The following is a 24280-nucleotide window of genomic DNA, read 5'->3' as shown; positions in this document are numbered from 1 at the left end:
CAATATTCTACTTCCAACACATCACCCTCTTCTGTCATCTGTGGCAATAAGAAAGGTATGGTTGACGGAGCTGAAGATGGGTGCGCAGAAGTGATCTGAACATACTGAGAGAATGAGAGCGGAGAGGTTGACAAAGAGGATATATGTGTCTCATGTGGCGGAGAAAAGAAGAGGAAAATAGAATGGGATGATATGTAACAATTAAGATATTATCAGAAGATTATATATGATTTAATGAATTAATTTATGATGATTCTGTGAACGACTGCCAGTTTCGAGGGTCATTGTTAATGCAGGATAAAGAGCAGTGCTTACTGGAATGATACTCTCCAACTCTAAAGGCCTCATAATGTGTTAACATAAAGAGCCATGCAAAATGTAACAATATATGATCATAGATATGTGTGATGTATGTGTCAGTATAGATATTCACAAGCATCATTCAACAAACATCTGTGGGAGTTCACATGGCTGCTGTTTGCATACGACAGTGTTTCCTTTACTTGGATATCCTAGTCAAATATAGCCAAGCCATCTTCACGGTAGTTTACGACAACTTCTAAAGTTGGAATGGAGTTTCCTCCTTAAAAGAGCGATGGTATCGTCAACTGTGGACGTGCCTTGTGTTATGTTCCCCCGCAAGGCTTGGTGGCTGCCTCCACACATGCTGACGGTATGTGGTCTGTATCTGTTGGTCTCTATGATATTCCTTAATGTTGCATGGTTCCTCTCTCTCTCTCTCTCTCTCTCTCTCTCTCTCTCTCTCTCTCTCTCTCTCTCTCTCTCTCTCTCTCTCTCTCTCTCTCTCTCTCTCTCTCTCTCTCTCTCTCTCTCTACGTATAGTATCTGTTAATCTAGCCGGCCACTAAAAACACTGTAGAAACTTAAACGTTTATTTTAACATATAATCAATGAACTGTTACTGCAACCATTAAAATGTCCATTAACCAGGTCCTTCTACTTGTAATCATGTAGAAATTATTAGGCAATACTTTTACATATTCCCTTTCAATGACAATACTCTACAGGCCATCAAGAGAGTGTATACCAAACATTTCAGATACACATATGAAGTACAATGGCCCCGCCCTCTAGGTAAGGTAATCGCTCAGTGCACAACAGATATCACGACATAAGTGTTTCTGTAATATGTGATATTGTGGGTGTGGACCAAACATGGTCTGGTAAATATGCCAAGCACAACAATTACGTTGCTGATAATTGCTCCATTCAAGCCGCCGCCTCTTTTCTTGGTGGCAAATGAAATATGTCCAGTTTCCTTATGAACAAAAGTATTCTTACATTGGGTTTGCTCAAGGGATGGGAGAGGACCCAGTGACCAAGACGACTGAATGATACTTGGAGGTATTTACATACATGATGTAGTTGTGATTAAGACCACGTGATAGCGAATGGAAGTTAAATGAAGAAGGGCGCATGAAGGATGCGGGGAAGTATAGGAAGATAAGCAAAATATAGTATTGGGTGATGGTGCAGCCTTATAAACAACGTAAGGAAGAAGAATAACTAATCACACAGCAGACTTCTGTTAAAATGATAACGAAAACCAAAGAATGGTTCCAGTATGGCACAACGGAGTAGTCTATCATAAGTTTATAATAAACATCTGGCGGTACAACACCCCATAATGTCTTAGAACCTGGACTTGATATATGTGGAGATATATCCAGCATTAGTAAGACGTGTTCTGGGTGTTAGTGACTCATTAACTCACTGATGGATCAGTGAGAATGTGATGATGATTTTTTCCTGCTGCTGATTCAGGTTATAATCCGTTGATTTTTCTCATCACTCAGTTGAGACACTGTTAATGTGTGTCAGTTCCTTGTATGTGGTAAATCGGTCAATGCGTTTTAAACAAACGTGGACTCACGTTTCACGTTATTTGCAAATTTCTTTACTTTAGTGGGTAAATTTATATATCCACCTAAACTTGCTCTTGATCGACTACTGGGCGGCGTTCAGGTGTCCTTGTGTGGACACTGTACGGCCAGTGTACCTTCAGTGTGTGTTGACACGGGGGAGGTGACCCTGGTCGGCCAGTGTAGCCCTAGCTGGAGTGTTGTGGGGTATGGAAGTGTAGGACGGCAAATGTTGTCTTAATAATTTCATATATCACTCTGATGTCTTCCCTGTTTGCTCAGTGATTGGGCTTTTGATAGTTTTATGCAATATATATCATGCTCTTAAGTTGGTTTACGGAACTCAAGTGTGTACTTGGCATTCAGGTGAGATGATAATCAATTCAATATCAAACATGTAACTACTATTAGGTATATTCGAGTTAGAGTATAATGGACATCAAACGCCAGGGAGGAGCCTCCGCCACCCTGAGTGTCCACTACAGTTCCCAGTTACGTCATGGTCAATATGCCAGCACTCACCAGGTCTCCAGCCTTATCAGGAGCTGACCACTCTCTCTGTGTCTGGCATCACAACGTTGATGGATTCATATCGTCTTTGTCTTGATGTTACTTTGAACTCTTTATAAGGAGATAAGCATATGTTTATTTGGAACTTGTGGTAGTGGTAAATACGTCTATCCATTCCTCCACACCAAAAGGAATATATGTATTACTACAACCGGTTTTCATACGACATTTGGACCCCTTATCTAAGGGTTCCTGCAGCTTCAAGGTTGCTTTGCACTCAGTAGCAGGGACACGATGGACTCCTTTGAAGATAAAATGTTTTCGTGAGACTGTACTGTTTCGTTAAGCGACGATGACACATATCTTCACATATATATCCGCTGTGTAGCAAAATTAAGAGGAGTGTAGTGAAATACACACACACACACATACACACACACACACACACACACACACACACACACACACACACACACACACACACACACACACACACATATCTCCTTTGCCCTTTCACTAAGAGGGAATAAAGAAGGTGGAAGTAAAACCACCAAGGAAGTATGAAGATGAGAAGAAACCAATCAATAACTCCCTACCCACCGTCATTACTCCCTCCCTCCTGCCTCGCCATAAATCATATCAAGTTTCTCGATTCACAGTAAAGGTAAAGCTATACAAAGGAGGAGAGGTGTGTGGTGCAGGTAGGGATATGTTAAGACCAGCCGCCCGGTAGCTTAGTTATAATGAGAGAGAAAGTAAGACCAGCAATTTTGACACACAGGATGGAAGATGGTTTCCAGCATCACTTTAACACTCTTAAGTCGGGATGACGGTACTTCCCTGGGCGGCTGGTGTCCACACATTACTGACACGGAGGATGTAAGATGGTTCCGGGTACCACTGTAACAGTCCTAAGTCGGGATGGTAGTACCACCCTGGCCGGTTGCTGACTATAACCTACTATGTATAAAGTTCTGCTGCTGTTATGTGTTGTCCCCAAGGTTGTTTAACATATACAGTACAATAATAGATGGTGAAAGTGGCTTACAACTGCCACTGGAAGTTGTGGTATAGAGTTAATGTCTGCCGGAAGGAACTGAAGTTGAAAAGGTAATTTGTTGAAGAATTAACAAAACTGGACAGGGATCATTAAATGCATGAAGAAAAACAAGTAAGAGGAGAAAACGGAAAGTGGATGGAAGTAAACGTAAGATCGTTACGTTTGAGAAATGGAGTCTGAATGTAGAATGTGGCTGGATGGAAAGATGAAGTTACTGAGGTTTGAATACTGGAGGAATACTGCCAGCAAGGATGGAGAAGGATGACTCAGGCACAGGAGGCTGGAAGAACAGGCACGTTGCCCCAGCAATAAGGAGAGTAAAGAAAGGAATATATTTCACATGTCAAGTTTGGCAGGTTGTTGAAAGAAGCAGCGAAATATACGTTGTTGTATGGCAGTAAAACATGGATCTGCTGGAGTAGAAAGTCTTTCACAGGACAGGTAACTAGGGCGAGTCTTGTAAGAAGATAAGTTACCAAAATGAACAGTCTGTCCAAAATGAAAAATGGAATTGTGATAACAGGAAAACCCAGTAGATTTTGTGTTTTGAAGAAACATAAACCATGAACCTCAGTGGTGTTTTCTCAAGATGACTTGGATAGATTTTTTAGGGAAACAAAATTTTTTTTATAGAAGAAAAAGAGATTTATGCAGTTTACTAAATAAAAAAAGACTTTGAATGTCTGAAGGTTAGAAATCAGTAAATGATAATGAATTATTACTCATCTAAATCGGAAACGTCAGGAAAAAGCAAGAAATGCTGTCTTGCTTTCAAAAAATTCCATATATAGATTATTTAAGGAGGGCTAGGAGAGGATTTGCCATACATCATGATAACCTGCCGCGTGAGGTAAGTCACGTATGGAATTTGTTGTAAACAATATACTTTATGGCTTCTTGCGTAATGATATCAAATAGTACCGATACTTTGATGATATTCCATATTTGTGGCTTATTGATAGAAATAAAGATTTACTTCTTACTAATATGGCTTGTTTGATAAACTAAATAAAGCTCACTCTTGAAATTGAGATATTGGCATTCTTAGACTAATTTTCATAGGGATGAAAACAACCTAGATCTTAGTATATATCGTAAACCCACATATGTCTGTTCATATCATTTACTACTGCTCTACTTATCACAACAAAGTGAAACGTTCTATATTTTCATCAACGTGTCTTAGACCATTTCATATATGTAGTAAAAAATTCATTGATGATGAACTCAGTAACATCTATGACAATTATCACATATGACAGTATACCAAACATATCCTTGATTCAGCTTGCAATCTTGCAATCTTTACAATGCTCAACCTAAAGAAGCATTTGTGAACAAAAACTTTTGCGTATATCCTGTTACGCGAATTTGCTTTATTTTCCTATTTTGTTTACCATTTTGATATCAATGTAGTCATCAGCAGTAATGATGTGGTCTGGGGCAGTTTAATAAAAATAGATTCTGCAACTTTTGAGAAGGGTTGTGTTTACAATATCCTCTGTAAAGAGTGTGGTCAGTTTTTCACTGATTAAACTGGTATAGTTCTTAATACTATGATTAAACAATATATAAACAGTGATAGGTATGGTCAAGATCTAATGAAATATCTGTCCAACTCAAAAGCTTTGGTCATCAACCTAACTGGAGCAGTGTTAAGGTTATCATATACACTAATCAGTCATGGATAGAAATATAGTTGAGTGGTCTCTTATTAAGTACTTTAAGTATGTTAATAAGAACAAAAATTTTGCATTACATAGATTTGATAACTTTAACGTGTCTTTAATATGAAAGAGGTGAGGACGTCGAGGATGACCTGTGCCCTAAACCCTTCACAAGTTTCTTCATTCATCCGCCGGCCTGGAGGATAAGTCTTGGCCACTGGCGGGAACAGCTAGGCCCAGCGTGGGTGGGCACATGTATCTTTGCCATATATTCCTGGGGGGGGGGGGGGGGTCTACCCTCAGCCCCCAACACCCAACAACCAGCAGCGAACCCCACGACATAAAGGGGTAGTTCAGGGCACATAAAATCTGGCTTCGATTTCGTTAGAATTTCGTTTACATGTTAGAACAGATAAGCAGATAGAAAGAAAGACAGTGACAAATGTACACGCATATCTGTTATAGTAAGATAGTGGCTGATATGATACAATCAGTGTTATGGTAAGACTGTGAGATCATTCCACTGTCATGCATCATATACTCAAGTTGCATATGTAAACTCTGAAAAATAAGGTATATATTAGAGGTTTAGTGACTCAAGAAGACAAGAAGGTTAATTGGTCTCACCCGAGATCACCTTCCACGGAAAGAGCAACTACACTACATGGGAGTACATGGGACTGCCAGACAACAGAGGTAGTGATGATCTATAACACGGTTAACAGCTGGAGAACAATAAGATATCCTAAAGCTTGTTGTTCCACGGGTTGAGGTCACTGGGGAAGAGTCAGGGGGACAAGAGATAAGTTGTGGATAAAGTTCCACTTCTGACACTGTTGTTTAGGAGGATAACACGTTTTTGCTAGAGGATATTAACCTTCGTGTGTCATAGTGTCTCATGAGTAGAGAGACGAGGTAGCTGGGACTAACCCAGGGTGACAGTACGATTGTCGTCAGCTAAGATATGGTGTTCCTCCGGAGCGGAAGAGGCTCGTGTGTAGGAGGTTTTCCAAGGCTAGGGAGATATTTGGCAACTTATTATAGCCTGGGTCACTAACTGCGGCAGATGGGTTGTTTTATATTTAGTTGAAACAACGTTAGTTCTGTTGACTATGAATAATGTGCTTTGTGTTAAGACACCTCACTAGTTCATACAGGTACACACCATCATCCATAGCTGTGTGCACAAGACTAGTAGAACTTAAGTCAATCTTATATCTTGTTGGTTATTGATATCCTTGTATTGGCTGTCATGTTTATGTTCATTAACAGTGTTGTCCTCATCCTCATAATAGCTGGTGATTCCAATGAGCACGTGCGTGTCTAAGTAGAATGGGATGTGCCATATGTCTATTAACTTTATGTTTCATAGCAGGAATGATGAAATGTATATGTTGTACAGTATTATCTCTTGGAACTGCATATCGTGAATTTCAGACCCGTTAATCTTCGTTCTCGATCCTCATTGTTTTCCATGATTTTTCATCCATGTTTACATGACCTTTACTGTGAAATAGGACACTGTGGACTTCTGCTTGGATGAAGGGACAGTTCGTGCACGAGCCTAAAAAGAGCACTTACGTACGATAGATCACCTGCCTGATATCACCCATGGCTAAATTATCCACCAAAGCGTCCGAGTGGTTAACAGGATGTGATCGTCTTAATCTTGTGGAGCAGTCATTATGGCCAGATCAGCTCAGGTCGGAGGAAACCCTGACTGACAAAACAGATGAGGCAGCTCTGCCAGAGACTTAGTGAGATATCAGAACCTTCACACGTCTGACGATGATACCATAATTCCACAGTGAATTATGTGATCGTTGCCTCTCTACCGTCACTCTTAACACAAGAATATGACGAGAGGATAGAGATGGGGGCGGGGGAAGAGAGAGAGAGAGAGAGAGAGAGAGAGAGAGAGAGAGAGAGAGAGAGAGAGAGAGAGAGAGAGAGAGAGAGAGAGAGAGAGAGAGAGAGAGAGAGAGAGAGAGAGAATCTCATGATATAAACCTGCCCGTCCAGAGCCACAGACAGGTAAATTCATAGTGGTCTCTATAGTGTGGATGGACAGTGTTGGAGCAGACATCTGTCCTGTGCTGTTTTCCTTTACCAGTACCAGAGTGTCGTAACTCCACACTTTGTTAGTGAATCACTGAAGGACATTATCCAAGCGGTTGATCGAGTGATAGCAGTACTCTCACCTCCTACTATTACGTACCTACTATTGAAAAATATGTCATTGATTACATGCACATATACTCTACATGTACATACATGTATTTCTTGAAGAATAATGCGTACAGCAACGATTTCTTAGAAAATTGAAATGCATAACCTTACCTATTTAACTCTCTAAATATCTATCTGTTCACCTATCAATCTATCTATCCAACTTTCTGTATCTGAAAGTCAACAATAATAGAATTAATGAAAATGAAGTATAACAACGTCCTCTCAATGGCAATTATCTTACCAGAATCTTCGAGAACCTTCCAGAAAACAATGACATTTGCAGGCAAGGAGGGAGGGCCTCTGGCTGATTATATGTAAAACATTTAGATGAAATCACATCTTTTCTTATCAGGTCCCATGGTGTAAGGGTTAGCACTCTGGACTTTAAATCCAGCAATCCGAGTTCGAATCTCGGTGGGACCTCATCTTTTCAGTTTTCTTAGAAACTGTTGATAGCCACATTGTTCTATATATTGCATATACGTACTTATATATGCAAATATAAGTATATATATTCATGTATATGGAATAATGTGGTTATCATCAGCAGCCAGAGGCCATTCCCTCCTCCTTACCTGCAGAGTTCATGGTTTTCTGGAAGGTTCTAGAAGATTCTGGTAAGACATTTGTCATTGAGAGGACGTTGTTAGGTGAGAGTCAGGTTCACTCTATGGTTGTAGTCGGCTGTCCGAGGACGTTGTTATGCTTCATCAATTTTGTAATTGTTGACTTTCGAAGCTTCCTTTTACTCACAACAACCTTGAGTCACTTTAAGAATCATCTTAACTACAGCCTTATCTTCACTACACCCTTATGGTTCAAGTCAATGGTCACATTCACTACACCTTCAACACCACTGGCCTTATACCTGACCCACATTATCACTACATCCATGTACATGTATTTGTTGCAGGATATTGTGGATATCATTGATTTCTAAGAAAGATGAAGGTTGCCTTACCTATCTATCCATGTATCTATCTGAATATCTATCTATTTATGTATCTATCAATCTATCTTCATGATAACACAAATGTATGATTGTTGTTAAATTTTAATGGGTATTTAGCAGGTGAAGTCGTGAAGTCTGTAGCCATACCATAAGTCAAACTGAAAATACATCAAATGTAAAACAAGATAAATGCAATACTAGCAGATACAGTGTGGTGGGCGAGATGTGTGGTGTGGGTGTGCTGGAGACGTGTGGTGTGGGGAAGGTGTGTGTCGCAGGTGTACGGTGGGAGAGTGTGTTGTGGGCATGGAAGAAGAGGTGTGTATGTTGTGGGTGTATTCGGGAGGGTGTGTTGTGAGTGTTGTGGGAAGGGTGTTGTTGTTTGCTAAGTGTGTGTGTGTGTGTGCGTGTGTGTGTGTGTGTGTGTGTGTGTGTGTGTGTGTGTGTGTGTGTGCAGGTGTTGGGAGAGATGCCTTGTCGGTGTGGTCCAGCCTGACTCTCGTCCCAATCCTCTCTCTCCGGTCCTCCCTGACTCTCATCCCAAGCCTCCCTCCAGTACTCCCTGACTCTTATCCAAAGCCTCTCTCTCGTGTCCTGCCTGACTCTCATCCCAAGCCTCTCTCTCTACAGTCCACCCTAACTCTCATGACAATTACCTTTCTCCGTCACAGAGTCTTACCCTAACCTTCTATTTCCTTCAGTCTTTTTCACATCTAAAGCCTCTCTCTCGTGTCCAGCCTCTCTCACACAGTCTCCTCTCTCTCTCTCTCTCTCTCTCTCTCTCTCTCTCTCTCTCTCTCTCTCTCTCTCTCTCTCTCTCTCTCTCTCTCTCTCTCTCTCTCTCTCTCTCTCTCTCCAGTATGGAATAATTCAGTTAATCAGTTATCATAACGCAGTGGTATATCATGCTACCTTGTCAACCACTGATCTCTCCCTTAATCCCCTTATCTTCACTATGCAAGGCTTATTATAATCTTCACTACAACCTCATCTTCATATGACCTTATCTTGACTAAGCTGGTTTCAAGGAAGGCTTTAGATTTTACCCGCTCACACAAACAACGTACTTACACGGGGCCCCACGAGTGTAAAACTCCCTCCTAATACAGTGCAAATAGATGATTACACACACCTACACACCACCACCACCACTAACAATACACAGAGAAATAGCCTTTTAGGTTGGCTTTGGATCCGCCCTTGAACGTAGTTTGGAGGATTTGGGGGATCAGGTCAATAAGGTTAAGTTCACTACAACCTCATATTCACTAGCGTGTATCTTCACTACTAGCTTATTTTCACTTAACTATACCTTCACTATACCCTCTTCTTCACTACACCGTTATTTCTACCATACCATCATCATTGTACTCCCTGATGTTCACTAAAAGTAGTTCTCATCTTCAATACAAAATCATTTTGAATAAACTTTACTCTTTGATAACACTTATCTCTACTACATTCGTATCTTCACTACATTCGTATCTTCACTACAACCTATCTTGACAATATCCTTATCATCACTATACTCTTCCTCACTACACTCTCATCTTAACATCATCCTTCTGTTTACCGAACTTAGTTCAAAGTCTGACTTGAACGTAGCTTTGGAAAGTTTGTGTTCCTCATTGTGTTACCTCCTTATTATCATTGTAAAGGCAATTGTCACCACTCCCCAACTAAACCATCATCGTCACTACACTCTCATCATTATCATTACTTCTTGATGTTCAATACAAAATCTCAACATATACATTTATCTTCACTACAGAATAATTTTCATTGCACCTTAATCTTCATTACTCCTTGTTTCAGCTACATCCGTATCTTCCATTCATTCTTATATCTTATATTAGTTACATCTTTACAATATCTTTATATCTTCTCTGTTCCGTCTTTTGAAAAATTGAAAATGAGAGTAAAGGATTTCCGGCCTTCTGCTCCCTCCCCTTTTAGTCGCCTTGTACGACACGCAGGGAATACGAGGCAAGTATACTTTCTTCCCTATCCCCAGGGATAACAGCATCTGGTGTTCCCAGACGGTCACCCATCCAAGTACTAACCAGACCCAACGTTGCTTAACTTCCCTGATCGGACGATATATATATATATATATATATATATATATATATATATATATATATATATATATATATATATATATATATATATATATATATATATATATATACATATACAAGACTGAAAACAATGAATTTCCCAAATAAAAAATGGAGGCGCCGGGGTTTGAACACGGGTCCTCTCGCATGCCAAGCGAGTGCTCTACCACTGAGCTACGCCCCCAAGAACATATTTTGTGACATAGTACTATATAAAGCACTGAGATTACCACGGCAAAATAGTGTTTGACCGACCGTTGCCGACTAGCCGGCAAAATAACCACAGGGTAAATCTCCATGTTGCTGTCGTGTTTTCCTCTCAATTTTCCACGAAGAAATGAGTTTTACTTTTTTATTGTCGTTGCAATAGACTGGAACTAAGCGATAGACTGGAACTAAGCAATAGACTAGAACTAAGATGACCTGGTATGAGGTCAGAGCCCTCATTATCATCCCTGCTAACTACCGGAAGCAGATTAAGTCGTTCCACAACCGATGTCCGGCCCATGTTAACTCTGATGTGCCCAGCAGTTGGAGGAGGATCGCCAGAAGCTTCTGGAAGATTTCAAGGACGTCTTGGTGGACCTGACCCTTTCAGATAAGGTCGAAAGCCCTAAACTATTGTGAAGATCTTCACTATAACGTTGGACGAACATACTGAATGTTGCACACATGTGATGCGGACAAAATGAAAAAAGAAAAAGACAAAAATTATGTCTGGTGTGGGTCTCGAACCCACGACCTTGAGTGTGTCAGACTCACGCTCTACCACTGAGCTAACCAGACAATAGAAAATTCGTCTGTTTCTTCAATATGAATTAATGAAAATCTTTGCGAGGCAGCGTTAAGAAAAGAGAGATGTCTTTGACGAAATTTACTTGTTTGGCTCCTTCTTCTGTTCCTCATTATCGAAAGTAAACATACTGAAGGATATATATATATATATATATATATATATATATATATATATATATATATATATATATATATATATATATATATTTTCTTTTTTTTTTCATACTATTCGCTATTTCCCGCGATAGCGAGGTAGCGTTAAGAACAGAGGACTGGGCCTTTGAGGGAATATCCTCACCTGGACCTCTTCTCTGTTCCTTCTTTTGGAAAATTAGAAAAAAAAAAAAAAAACGAGAGGGGAGGATTTCCAGCCCCCCGCTCCCTTCCCTTTTAGTCGCCTTCTACGACACACAAGGAATACGTGCGAAGTATTCTTTCTCCGCTATCCCCAGGGAGGATATATTAAGCATATATATATATATATTAAGGGGATCAGCATCCACAGGAGTGCAAAATTTGTTACTAATTACCCAATATTCTCAGGGTTAGTAGAGAACATACAAGTGAATGTATCCTTATATATCATTCATATTTGTGCTATACTCTACTGTTTCATGAAGTTGGTTTCATGAAGACCTGTAGTTTGATTCTGTGAAGCATCATCCATAAGACAACAGGAAGTTGCTAACCTACTATGCAAAATTGTTGATTCTCATATTTAACATATACGTCATAGATTATGTGCTGTACTAAATCCACTAAATAGCTGTTTTATTTTGAGTTGACAATTGTTTTGCATTGGCTCATGAATTTTGTTGTCCATATTGATAATGATCGCTGTTTTGTTGTAGGGTGGATAATTCCTTGTGATTCACGGTGCTGTTACTACAGGTATTGTATCATAACTGGTTACCGGGCCATTAATCAATATATTTAGTTCCCTTTCTAAGTAGTTACTGCACTCCACATGCAAGATTTATGTCACAATTAAAAAATATCACCTTCAAGGAGGTTGTATGAATGTCAGTGGATGAAAAGCAATATAGTCTCATTGATGAACTTCCTACCTCAAAAGAGTCTACTATTTCCCTGCTACTAACTGTATTGCAGCCTTGAAGATACAAGGTATGACCATGTGAATGGGTTTTCCTGGGATTGCATGATTAGATAAGAAATCTCACATCTAATAATAAGTGATATGACATGACAGGTAGTGGGTTAGTTCCTGTCACTCCATTGTAATGATCAGTTTGGAATGTCACTTAGCTGTTGTATCCACAGTTTACTCATCAAGAATAAGAGAGCAGTTTTTAAAGGAGACATTCTAACACTTTCACAAAAGTGAACTGTATGGTTTTAATGTATTGTTACTGACATTGTTAAGCATAAACCTTACTGTGGTGAGACTGTATGAAGAGAAGTAATAATCCTGTGATAATGGTTGGAGCTACCATCATAGTTTGTTTATAGTGTTTGTAAGAGAGATGTGTGGAAATAAAAAGAGCGTGGTTGAGAGAGCAGAAGAGGGTGTTTTGAAATGGTTTGGGCACATGGAGAGAATGAGTGAGGAAAGATTGACCAAGAGGATATATGTGTCGGAGGTGGAGGGAACAAGGAGAAGTGGGAGACCAAATTGGAGGTGGAAAGATGGAGTGAAAAAGATTTTGGAAAGGATCACAATTTTGCACGTGATCAAGTATATTCTTATGAGTTCACGGGGAAAATGAACACGATAAGTTCCCAAGTGCACTTTCGTGTAAAACTCACATCATCAGGGGAGACACAAGAGAGAAATATAACAGTCAGTTGATATACAACGAAGAGACGTAACTAGGATGCCATATGGTAAACATGTGATTGTCCAAGACAGACAACAAGCGTATCATAAACTTACTATGTGGACAAGAAGGTGAATTGTTTACACATTTTATCAACATTAAAGTTATCCAATTTGTATAGACCATCACTAATATTAAGATTATAATTCTTTGTGTATTCAGTAATAGAAGATTCAATGATGTTTCTCGTGGTACTGGAGTTAGAGTTAATAACTGAGATGGCATTATTAACTCTAATTCCAGTACCACGAGAAATATCATTGAATCTTCTATTATTAAATACACAAAGAATTATAAACCTTGAGGAAGCAACATGGCGGTCAAAAATAAGCTGCAGGAATGAAGTTTATGAATGGAATATCAGTGAGACGATCCAAATGACGAATGAATGAGAGCGTAGTCAACATACAATATAAAAGGACATATTATGAATGGCAGCCAGGCAAGTAACGGCCCAACTGAATGGAAGGATTTAAAAGTTCGCGTTATATGACGAATTTTGATAGATTATCCAAATTTCCATTCCAGTTATGAAACTTAATGGTTGTGTTCAGTTCTAGAGACAAAGTTTAAAGGTTTGTGTTTCAGAGATGAACCACAAAGGATATCGTTAAATTAACTGACATTAAAATTTGTCAATTAAGTGAATCATTTTGTACAATAGCTGTAATTTGACAGAGTTAAAAGTTCGCAATTTTATTACAATTCTAATTTAAAAGTTTGAGTTTCAGTGATGGTTTGCACAAGCTTAACGTACATTTAAATTTTGTGTTTATATGACGTATCTTAAAGGACTCTGGTAAAATAACGCAGCTGGAAGGTTTACGTTCAAATGACGGTGTTTAAATGTTTATTGATGAATGGTAGATTTAAATGGATAGATTTTAAGTTCGCGTTTTCATGAACGACCTTAAACCTTGTGGTTGAATGTCACAGTTTAAAGGTTGGTATCTACAATGTTGACCAGATGGCGGTAGTGTGTAGACACAGCCATACCAGGTCGTATTTATCATCATTAAAGTCACCTTCCTTACTTACTTATGGCGGCGATGAAATTCACTGGTTCTTGATTGTGCACCAATTAACCTATCAGATAATGGTACAATGTTTGCCTGGTGTTGCATATATCACGTCTGTTGTTGAAACACAAGAATGCCAGGTGACTTTGGGAGTGGATGATAATGTAAAGATCAATATAAATGTGGGAAATCTTGAACCGCCATCACCAGACACAACACATGTTTGGATCTGGCGGGGGGAGGGACTTGCCTGTGACGTCACGATGCCCCGCCTCCAGCCTGGCGCCGCTCTCTGTGTGTGTGTGTGTGTGTGTGTGTGTGTGTGTGTGTGTATGTGTGTGATTAGTATTTATGTATTACGGGAGAGAGTTGTACACTCGTGTTGTCCCGTCCCTTAACCTTTACTATGTGTGCTCACACACACACACACACACACACACACACACACACACACATAACTTAGGATTTTATCCAGTATTTTCTTTAGACATATACCTTGTAGGTTGATTAGAAAAGATAAGGAAAAAAATATAAAAACATATACATATATTTCCACACGTGTAGATATATGTTATGTATTGAAATGTGGCGGAAAAATGCCTTATATATTAACAAACGTGATTGAGGACTTAAAGAATGTGGTACAAACATAATGGTTATTGTGATAAATGATTTAATTATGGTAAATATGTATTGTGTTGCATTATAATGGTTGTTCAGAACCAAGGTCTGTAAGCCAGAATCCTTAAGACATGATAAAAACGTTTTAAAAACATAAACATTTATGATCATAAGGAACAGATTACATTAGCATGTTTGTATCTAACAGAAAATCAAATACAAGAGAGACAATTTAAGGCAGGAATATTTCATCTCTTAATAAAACATCTACATCTACGTCCTTTTCTTGCATCATCATTTCTTATGTTCACTTGTAATAAATGTCTTTTATCTAACATAAGAATTCTGTATAGGTATTTGATTAATGTTCTCCAACAACGCGTTGTATAACTCTTCGTTAGTGAAGTTCATTTCGTGTAATGGATCATGCATTACAAAGTTGTGTCTATCCACACAAGTGTTACACGTCCCAGGTAAAGATATATTCTAGAGATAGTGTATATCTAACATATATATGTGTTTTATAAATATTTATAAAAAGTTTTCCTGAGGGACAATACCTAAGACTTTCGTATTAAAGTTGATCAGTTGTAAGTGATCAAGCATTACAAAGGTGTGTCCATTACCACAGGTGCTACTGATCCCAGGTAAAGGTATTTCATCATCTTTGTATCTTTAACCTTTCTAGTTATAGATGTTTCATCCCTGATTCCATCCTCACAATCGATGTATGTGGTTTGTGTTGTCTTAACATATCATTAGTCAGTTGAAGTGGAGAACATGCTTCTGAGCCTAGCCACTCTACTCTGTCTTCCACATGATATTCAAGAGGTGTTACCGGATTCCGCCTATAAGTGTTTACGCCGGGGGAAACAACTTACCTCCGGACGGCTTCTTTTTACTTTTGATGATTTGAAAAATTTATTAATCATATTTGGTTTTATGATGTCAATAAGATTGTTGAAAATTGTATATAATAATCTTTATCTGTCATTTGATGAACTTTAATTCATCAAAGATAAAGTTTATGAATATTGATTGTTTATCTCTCGTTGTCACTAATGAAAGTTTTTTTTATCTAACAAAATACTTTCATTTGACTCATAAAGAATATTCTTAAGAAAAACGTAAATAATTTGTCATTAGTTCTCATCACACAAAATAAAAGTCTGTTTTTTCAAAGTTTTCTCAGAGGATGATGCTAACATTTTGAAGAGTAGAAACTCATAACTTAGACTCCTTGAACCTTGTGTTGATAATAATTACATTACTCTTCTCTAAACAATACTTTTCTACAGTGTGTAAAACCCGGATAAAAAGCCTGCAACATAGATACTGACGTAATTATCTTTATGTTATTGAAAATATTATTGATTTCTAAATGTAAAACATTTATCTGCAAAATAGAAATTTTTATGTTAGATATGTTAATCTTAACGATATCACGTTACATATATTTCTGTACCTTGTGCTCCAGAAAAGTTATGGGATTTTATTTATCATTGTATGAAATGTTTAGCTTGCATACAATATCCCATGTATTTTCACTAGAAGTCCACAAGTAAAATATATTTTTACCATATGTATTTAACGGTAATCAGTGATAGGTTGTTAGAATAAGTAAATGTGTAATACATTACCAGGGTAGTAAATCCTTCGTCCATCACAATATACCGTAAGAGTGTCTAAGGCTCACCCTAGCTGGGGTTTACATTGTTGAACAACGTAATGCTTTTTGGTCGGTTTAGGTTTCTTAATTGTTGACTACAGGGACGAGTTTATAAGGAAGTGAGGAATTTGGGAAGGGTTTATTGATGTGTGCCGGGAGTGTGGTGATGATGAAGGATCAGAGAAAATATATTATGTCGGAGGTCAATAGATCCTGGTGCTCGACCCAGAACCTTGACTAATCGTCTATAAGAAAGTGGTTGTTTATGTTTGGCCAAGTCCCAGCTTGGCAGGGGCTCTGGTCTTATGACACACTGTTATCTGCCTTTATTTGTCACGTTTTTTTCCACCTTGGACTGAACTGATAAGAACATTAAGAGTTAGAAATCTATCTAAACAAACTATGCCATCATATGAATTCAATGTTCTGAATTTGTAAATGATTCCTAAAATGTACATAAGTCGATGTATCATTACACTTGACATATCTTTCAAGAAATTTATCTCCTCATTTTTGTCAATTCAACGAATCATGGCTCGTGTCAGTGTGTCTGTCCGTCAGTATAGCAAGTCAAGCATTACTCCACCGTACAACAACTACAAGGTCACAAATGAGGGGACAAATAACATATAGGTTGGGTCACGGAAAATGTCTAATGAGCTGAGGAAAAGGAAGGACATTACATACACTGGCTTTATCAGTGAATCACTTTCTGATGGTTGTGAAATATTGGTCATGTGTAGAAGATGGTCCTTGTACATGAATCATGCTATATATTAGTTTCACAATATGTTATAATGGTGTCTTTATCTGGTGAACTGATATGTGATACAATAAATGTGATCTGTCTTGTTCTATAATTCTCTTCAGAAAAATCCTTGAAACTTATATCCGATTTCTCGCACATGCAGTCAAATTGTGTTTACGAGTTTGATAGATTTTCCTGATATTTGATATCTATAAGAGACATTGATTACTAAAAACAATTTCACGATAGCAAAATCAGCAAACATTATCAACTGGTACGATGACGCAAGACGACTGCAGAAAGATTAACAGCGTATCGTTGTACAGTGTACAATGGCCAGTGATATTCACTGTAGATATACGCAAAATGATGTACCTTGTGCACATAGCAGGCAAATTAGAGGATCATCATAAGATTCAGAAATAGAACTATCAAGGAAGGAGAAAGACGTAGGTGTAATTATTAGTCAAGATGTAAAGCCAATACATAAACATCATGAGCAATGTGTACTGCTCCTCCTCCTCTGGCTTTTGATTCTTACTGTCACATTTTAATATATATAAATAATGGAAGGGCAAGTCACAGCCAAGACCAATTCAGTTACTCATGGATTACTTGCCTTGCCGATGATGACTTGTCACTCCAGGTGTAACTACTTACAGTTGGAGTCCGGTAACACCATTTCAATGGTAACATTTGAGAAACACAGTAAAGTGGCTGGACTGAAAAGCGTGTTCTGCACTTCAACTGACTAATTATATGATAAGGATAAGAAGGAAAAAATCGATTGTAAGGCTGGAATCAGGGATGAAACATCTATAACTAGAAAGGTTAAAGATACAAAGATGGTGAAATACCTTTACCTGGGATCAGTAGCACCTGTGGTAATGGACACAACTTTATAATGCTTGATCACTTACAACTGATAAACATTAATACGAAAGTCTTAAGTACCGTCCAGCAGGGGAACATTATACAAATATTAACAGATAATATATCTATGTTAGACAGATCTAGGAATTATCTCTACTTGGGACGTGTAACACCTGTGTGGATGGACACAACTTTGTAATGTTTGATCCATTACACGAAATAATGTCAACAACAGAGTTATACAACGCGTTGTTGGAGATCATTCACGAAACATCTATAGTGAATGATCATATTAGGTAGTACATGGCAGTTCTTCGAAGTAAACCAGAAAAATGATGCTGAGAGAAAAGGGACGTAATATGAAATAATTTGTTAAATGTCTAGAAACTTTGATCTTAAAGTAGTTGTCTTGTGTTGGGTCATCTTTTAGACACCAAGAGGAGAACATAGTCTGTGTTTTGTAATCATTAATAAATATATATTCTCACCGCCTTTCATCACTTCTTCCAGGCCTTAACGGATTTTGGCTGAACGATCTTGGCCGTGTGACGGCCACAAAATGCAGTACAATACACATTTATTACAAAAAAAAAAAAAATTATCACAACAGTCGTTATGTTTTTTACCGGAATCTTTAAGCTTTCAGTAGCATTTTTAAGTACATAACACATTCATCTGCCTCATTTACATTCATATAGATATATCTACAAGTGTATATGTACATGTTTTATATTATTTATCTGAATTTAAAGTTTATCATGATATCCGTGTAGACAAAATACTAATGGATACCACAAGATATGTACAGCTACTAAAAGATTATTCTGAACCTCTACCATGTTATGACACACTCGACCCTGGCCTCCTGACCTACCAGGGCAATAATCTGTTATTGATAAAGAATTGATCATATTCTTAGTTGATAACCTAAACCTGCACCAGTGCGGTGGGAATGTCTAATACAGAGAGAGAGAGAGAGAGAGAGAGAGAGAGAGAGAGAGAGAGAGAGAGAGAGAGAGAGAGAGAGAGAGAGAGAGAGAGAGAGAGAGAGAGAGAGAGAGAGAGAGAGAGAGAGAGAGAGAGAGAGAGAGAGAGAGAGAGAGAGAGAGAGAGAGAGAGAGAGAGAGAGTATGTTAACCGCCACACTCCAGTATTTCTAGAAGCGTCAGTCAGAAGTAAACGTGTTTTCGTCATACAAGACAACGTGATCCCAGAAGCCAGTATCTTTATCACAATATTCAGGTTCATATTGCCATCAGTTCAGTATACTAATATTAAACACAGACCACCACTACGCCATACCGTGTTTTGATGAGACCTGAGGTCAGGTTAGCCTAGCCCTAATTATTGGCATAATGATTCATCTCTGATGATGATGATGCGCCCCTCACTCACACTGTCCTAAAACACACTTCACTCCAAGGACTAACACATCCACACACACACACACACACACACACACACACACACCATTATATTTCCACAACAAGCTACATTACACTCTCCACTAGAGGCAATTCTGCCCAGTGTACACCCTCTACCGCAACCTGCCATCTTCACTATATTGATGTTTCATCTTCATTACACTAGTGCTTCAACTTCACTATGTTAATGTATCATCTAGGATATCAGATCAATGAGGAAACAAGAGTCGACTATATTTTTCTGTAGCTTCACTATATTTTTGCAAGTGCTGGTCTATGAAAGTTTACTTCGTCAAGTAAATCACTCATCTCACCAGATCGCAGAAATGACTCACGTCCGCGCTGCCCATCGGTACCCTGGCAAGGAATCCTTCCTTGAATTTTTCGAGGCTCACATCCAGCAAACCGGGGCTGTTAAAGATTGTATAAGCCGAACTGAGCTATATTTGCGATACTGTGAATTCTGCGAAGGCTTCGGGTACGAGAAAGCTGCCGTCCTGAACGTCGGGAGAACACTGGGACGGTGGGGCATCAAGGCAGATCGCAGACTTGGAGGACGCAACGGCCGCCACCAGGAGTACGCCTACACCAGAATTGCCTGGTTGTCCGGCAGTGAGGGCCTGGCCCAGGGAGGAAAGCGGTGCCTTCCAGAATGCCAAAGGCCTTCCAGGAAGAGATCACGTCTGGATATCGAACCCGTGCACGAGAGAGTAGTGGTGAAGATCCAGACTCGGCATCAAGATGGTGATGACCTGTGCGAAGGCGGACCCAGCGAGGAAACTGGTGTAGTTGACACAGGAGCAGCCGCCATCCGCATCAATGTTTCTTTGGCTCCCACCAAACCACGGAGCAAAGTGATGCCTACCACTGAATTGGTGACCTTGATCCCCTACTTCTATGGGGATGAATCAGGCCTGGTGGATCCCGACCTACTCGTACTGGTCGTCGATGAAGACCCTGATGTGTCCGTCGCTGCGACTGGAGGATCAGCAGCACCTGCAGCAGCAGCCGACACTAAAGCTGAAGCGGCCGTGTTGAAGATTAAAGTCCACACCACCAACATTCATCCCTGAAATTCCTTGAACCTTAAGTTCCCATCGCTGAGATTGGAGAAGCCGCTCCTCCTCCAGCAGTCGACCCTGTTATACCCGGTCCTCAGAAGACACTTCCTAAGGCAAAAGTTCTCATTCAGTTGCAAATCAGTGTCAAACTATTGCACGGATGAAGCGGTTATCATAAAGGATCAAATCGTTGGGAAAACTTCCTAACATTTATGAGTCCCATCCATAGGGATGAAAACAAAATAAGAAAAATACATCCATTCTGTTGGGTGCCATAAACATGGCACAAATGGACCCTAAGTCGAACTGCTGACCTCCTAGTGGTAGGGTCCGGGCAACTTTCAGGGAACATTAACCTTCAAAGGCTGACAGCAGTCGCACAAAAGCAATAAAAATAAATCATTATTAGTCATTTACAATAATCACAGACGATGATTATAGCCTCGCCCATTCATCATCTCTTCGCTGTGAACGAAATCATAGGCAACTCTGATTGCACCTACATCTATCAGTTTACCTATTTATTCAACCTTCTATCTCTTTGTCTATCGTCCTTCATCGAAGGTTTTCTGTAAATAAATGTAAATATCAGCCATTAATATGTCCTGAGATCAATGTCGAAGCAGCGAACAAAAGAAATCAAGTTTGGATTGAAATACTTAGCCCCGTTTTTGCACCTTCCCTCACCATTTGTCTACCATTCATTCTCCTGAAGGATCTACGAACTAACTGCAGAGTTGTATTACAAATATATGAAACATATCACCAACTCACTGTTTTGTGAATATTTCTTGCTATATTACATCTGTCACTTTCTAACTGCAATCATCCAATGATAATCTTTCTATATTTTTCTGCTGTTTAACTTCTTTCATTACAATAATAAACCAGACCGTGTTTTCGTCGTGTAACATGTAGTTCAAGAAGAAAGTCTAAAATAAGAAAAAATCCAATGGCATAAATTCAATAAAGTGGGAGACCAAATTGGAGGTGGAAGGATGGAGTGAAGAAGATTTTGAGTGGTCGGGGACTGAACATGCAGGAGGGTGAAAGGCGGGAAAGGAATAGAGTGAATTGGATCGAAATGGTATACCGGGGTGGAGGTGCTGTAGGTGGATTGAAATAGGGCATGTGAAGCGTCTGGGGTAAATCATGGAAAGTTCTGTGGGGCCTGGATGTGGAAGGAGACTGTGGTTTCGGGCATTATTACGTGACAGCTAGAGACTGAGTGTGAACGAATGGGGCCTTTGTTGTCTTTTCCTAGCGCTACCTCGCACACATGAGGGAGGAGGGGGATGTTATTCCATGTGTGGCGAGGTGGCGATGGGAATGAATAAAGGCAGTGTGAATTGTGTGCATGTGTATATATGTATGTGTCTGTGTGTGTATATATATGTGTACATTGATATTATGGGTATGTATATTTGCGTGTGTGGACGTGTATGTATATACATGTGTATGGGGGTGGGTTGGGCCATTTCTTTCGTCTGTTTCCTTGCGCTACCTAGCAAACGCGGGAGACAGCGACAAAACAAAATGAAAATATGAAAATAAATATTTATATATATATATATATATATATATATATATATATATATATATATATATATATATATATATATATTATCCCTAGGGATAGGGGAGAAAGAATACTTCCCACGTATTCCCTGCGTGTCGCAGAAGGCGACTAAAAGGGGAGGGAGCGGGGGGCTGGAAATCCTCCCCTCTCAATTTTTTTTTTTTAATTTTCCAAAAGAAAGAACAGAGAAGGGGGCCAGGTGAGGATATTCCCTTAATGGCCCAGTCCTCTGTTCTTAACGCTACCTCGCTAACGCGGGAAATGGCGAATAGTTTGAAAAAAAAAGAAAAAAAAAAATATATATATATATATATATATATATATATATATATATATATATATATATATTTATCCCTGGGGATAGGGGATTAAGAATACTTCCCACGTATTCCCTGGGTGTCGTAGAAGGCGACTAAAAGGGGAGGGTGCGAGGGGCTGGAAATCCTCCCCTCTCGTTTTTTTTTTTTAATTTTCCAAAAGAAGGAACAGAGGGGGCCAGGTGAGGATATTCCAAAAAAGGCCCAGTCCTCTGATCTTAACGCTACCTCGCTAACGCGGGAAATGGCAAATAGTTTAAAAGAAAAGAAATTATATATATATATATATATATATATATATATATATATATATATATATATATATATATATATATATATATATATATATATATGTATATATATATGTATATATATATGTATGTATGTGTGTGTGTGTGTGTGCATGTGTGTGTGTATGAGTGGTTGGGCTATTCTTCATTTGTTTCCTGGCGCTACCTCGCTGATGTGGGAAACAGCAATTAAGTATAATAATAATATATATATATATATATATATATATATATATATATATATATATATATATATATATATATATATATATATATATATATATATATATATATATTTTTGCTTTGTCGCTGTCTCCCGCGTTTGCGAGGTAGCGCAAGGAAACAGACGAAAGAAATGGCCCAACCCACCCCCATACACATGTATATACATACGTCCACACACCTACATACCTACATAACTACATACCTACACAGCTTTCCATGGTTTACCCCAGACGCTTCACATGCCTTGATTCAATCCACTGACAGCACGTCAACCCCGGTATACCACATCGTTCCAATTCACTCTATTCCTTGCCCTCCTTTCACCCTCCTGCATGTTCAGGCCCCGATCACACAAAATCTTTTTCACTCCATCTTTCCACCTCCAATTTGGTCTCCCTCTTCTCCTCGTTCCCTCCACCTCCGACACATATATCCTCTTGGTCAATCTTTCCTCACTCATTCTCTCCATGTGACCAAACCATTTCAAAACACCCTCTTCTGCTCTCTCAACCACGCTCTTTTTATTTCCACACATCTCTCTTACCCTTACGTTACTTACTCGATCAAACCACCTCACACCACATATTGTCCTCAAACATCTCATTTCCAGCACATCCATCCTCCTGCGCACAACTCTATCCATAGTCCACGCCTCGCAACCATACAACATTGTTGGAACCACTATTCCTTCAAACATACCCATTTTTGCTTTCCGAGATAATGTTCTCGACTTCCACACATTCTTCAAGGCTCCCAGAATTTTCGCCCCCTCCCCCACCCTATGATCCACTTCCGCTTCCATGTTTCCATCCGCTGCCAGATCCACTCCCAGATATCTAAAACACTTCACTTCCTCCAGTTTTTCTCCATTCAAACTCACCTCCAAATTGACTTGACCCTCAACCCTACTGTACCTAATAACCTTGCTCTTATTCACATTTACTCTTAACTTTCTTCTTTCACACACTTTACCAAACTCAGTCACCAGCTTCTGCAGTTTCTCACATGAATCAGCCACCAGCGCTGTATCATCAGCGAACAACAACTGACTCACTTCCCAAGCTCCCTCATCCCCAACAGACTTCATACTTGCCCCTCTTTCCAAAACTCTTGCATTCACCTCCCTAACAACCCCATCCATAAACAAATTAAACAACCATGGAGACATCACACACCCCTGCCGCAAACCTACATTCACTGAGAACCAATCACTTTCCTCTCTTCCTACACGTACACATGCCTTACATCCTCGATAAAAACTTTTCACTGCTTCTAACAACTTGCCTCCCACACCAAATATTCTTAATACCTTCCACAGAACATCTCTATCAACTCTATCATATGCCTTCTCCAGATCCATAAATGCTACATACAAATCCATTTGCTTTTCTAAGTAT

At 39.1% G+C, this 24280-nt stretch overlaps 1 non-coding gene across 1 annotated transcript; it reads right to left on the bottom strand.

Annotated features, from left to right (window-relative positions):
* Positions 1-11138: 11138 nt before the first annotated feature.
* TRNAV-GAC (transfer RNA valine (anticodon GAC)) lies at positions 11139-11210 on the bottom strand. Its single transcript has one exon. It is a non-coding gene; the product is annotated as a tRNA-Val (tRNA).
* Positions 11211-24280: the final 13070 nt, after the last annotated feature.

Source organism: Panulirus ornatus, chromosome 43 (genome assembly GCF_036320965.1).
Source record: "Panulirus ornatus isolate Po-2019 chromosome 43, ASM3632096v1, whole genome shotgun sequence".
NCBI lineage: Eukaryota > Metazoa > Arthropoda > Malacostraca > Decapoda > Palinuridae > Panulirus > Panulirus ornatus.
This window is presented reverse-complemented; position numbering and strand designations above follow the sequence as displayed.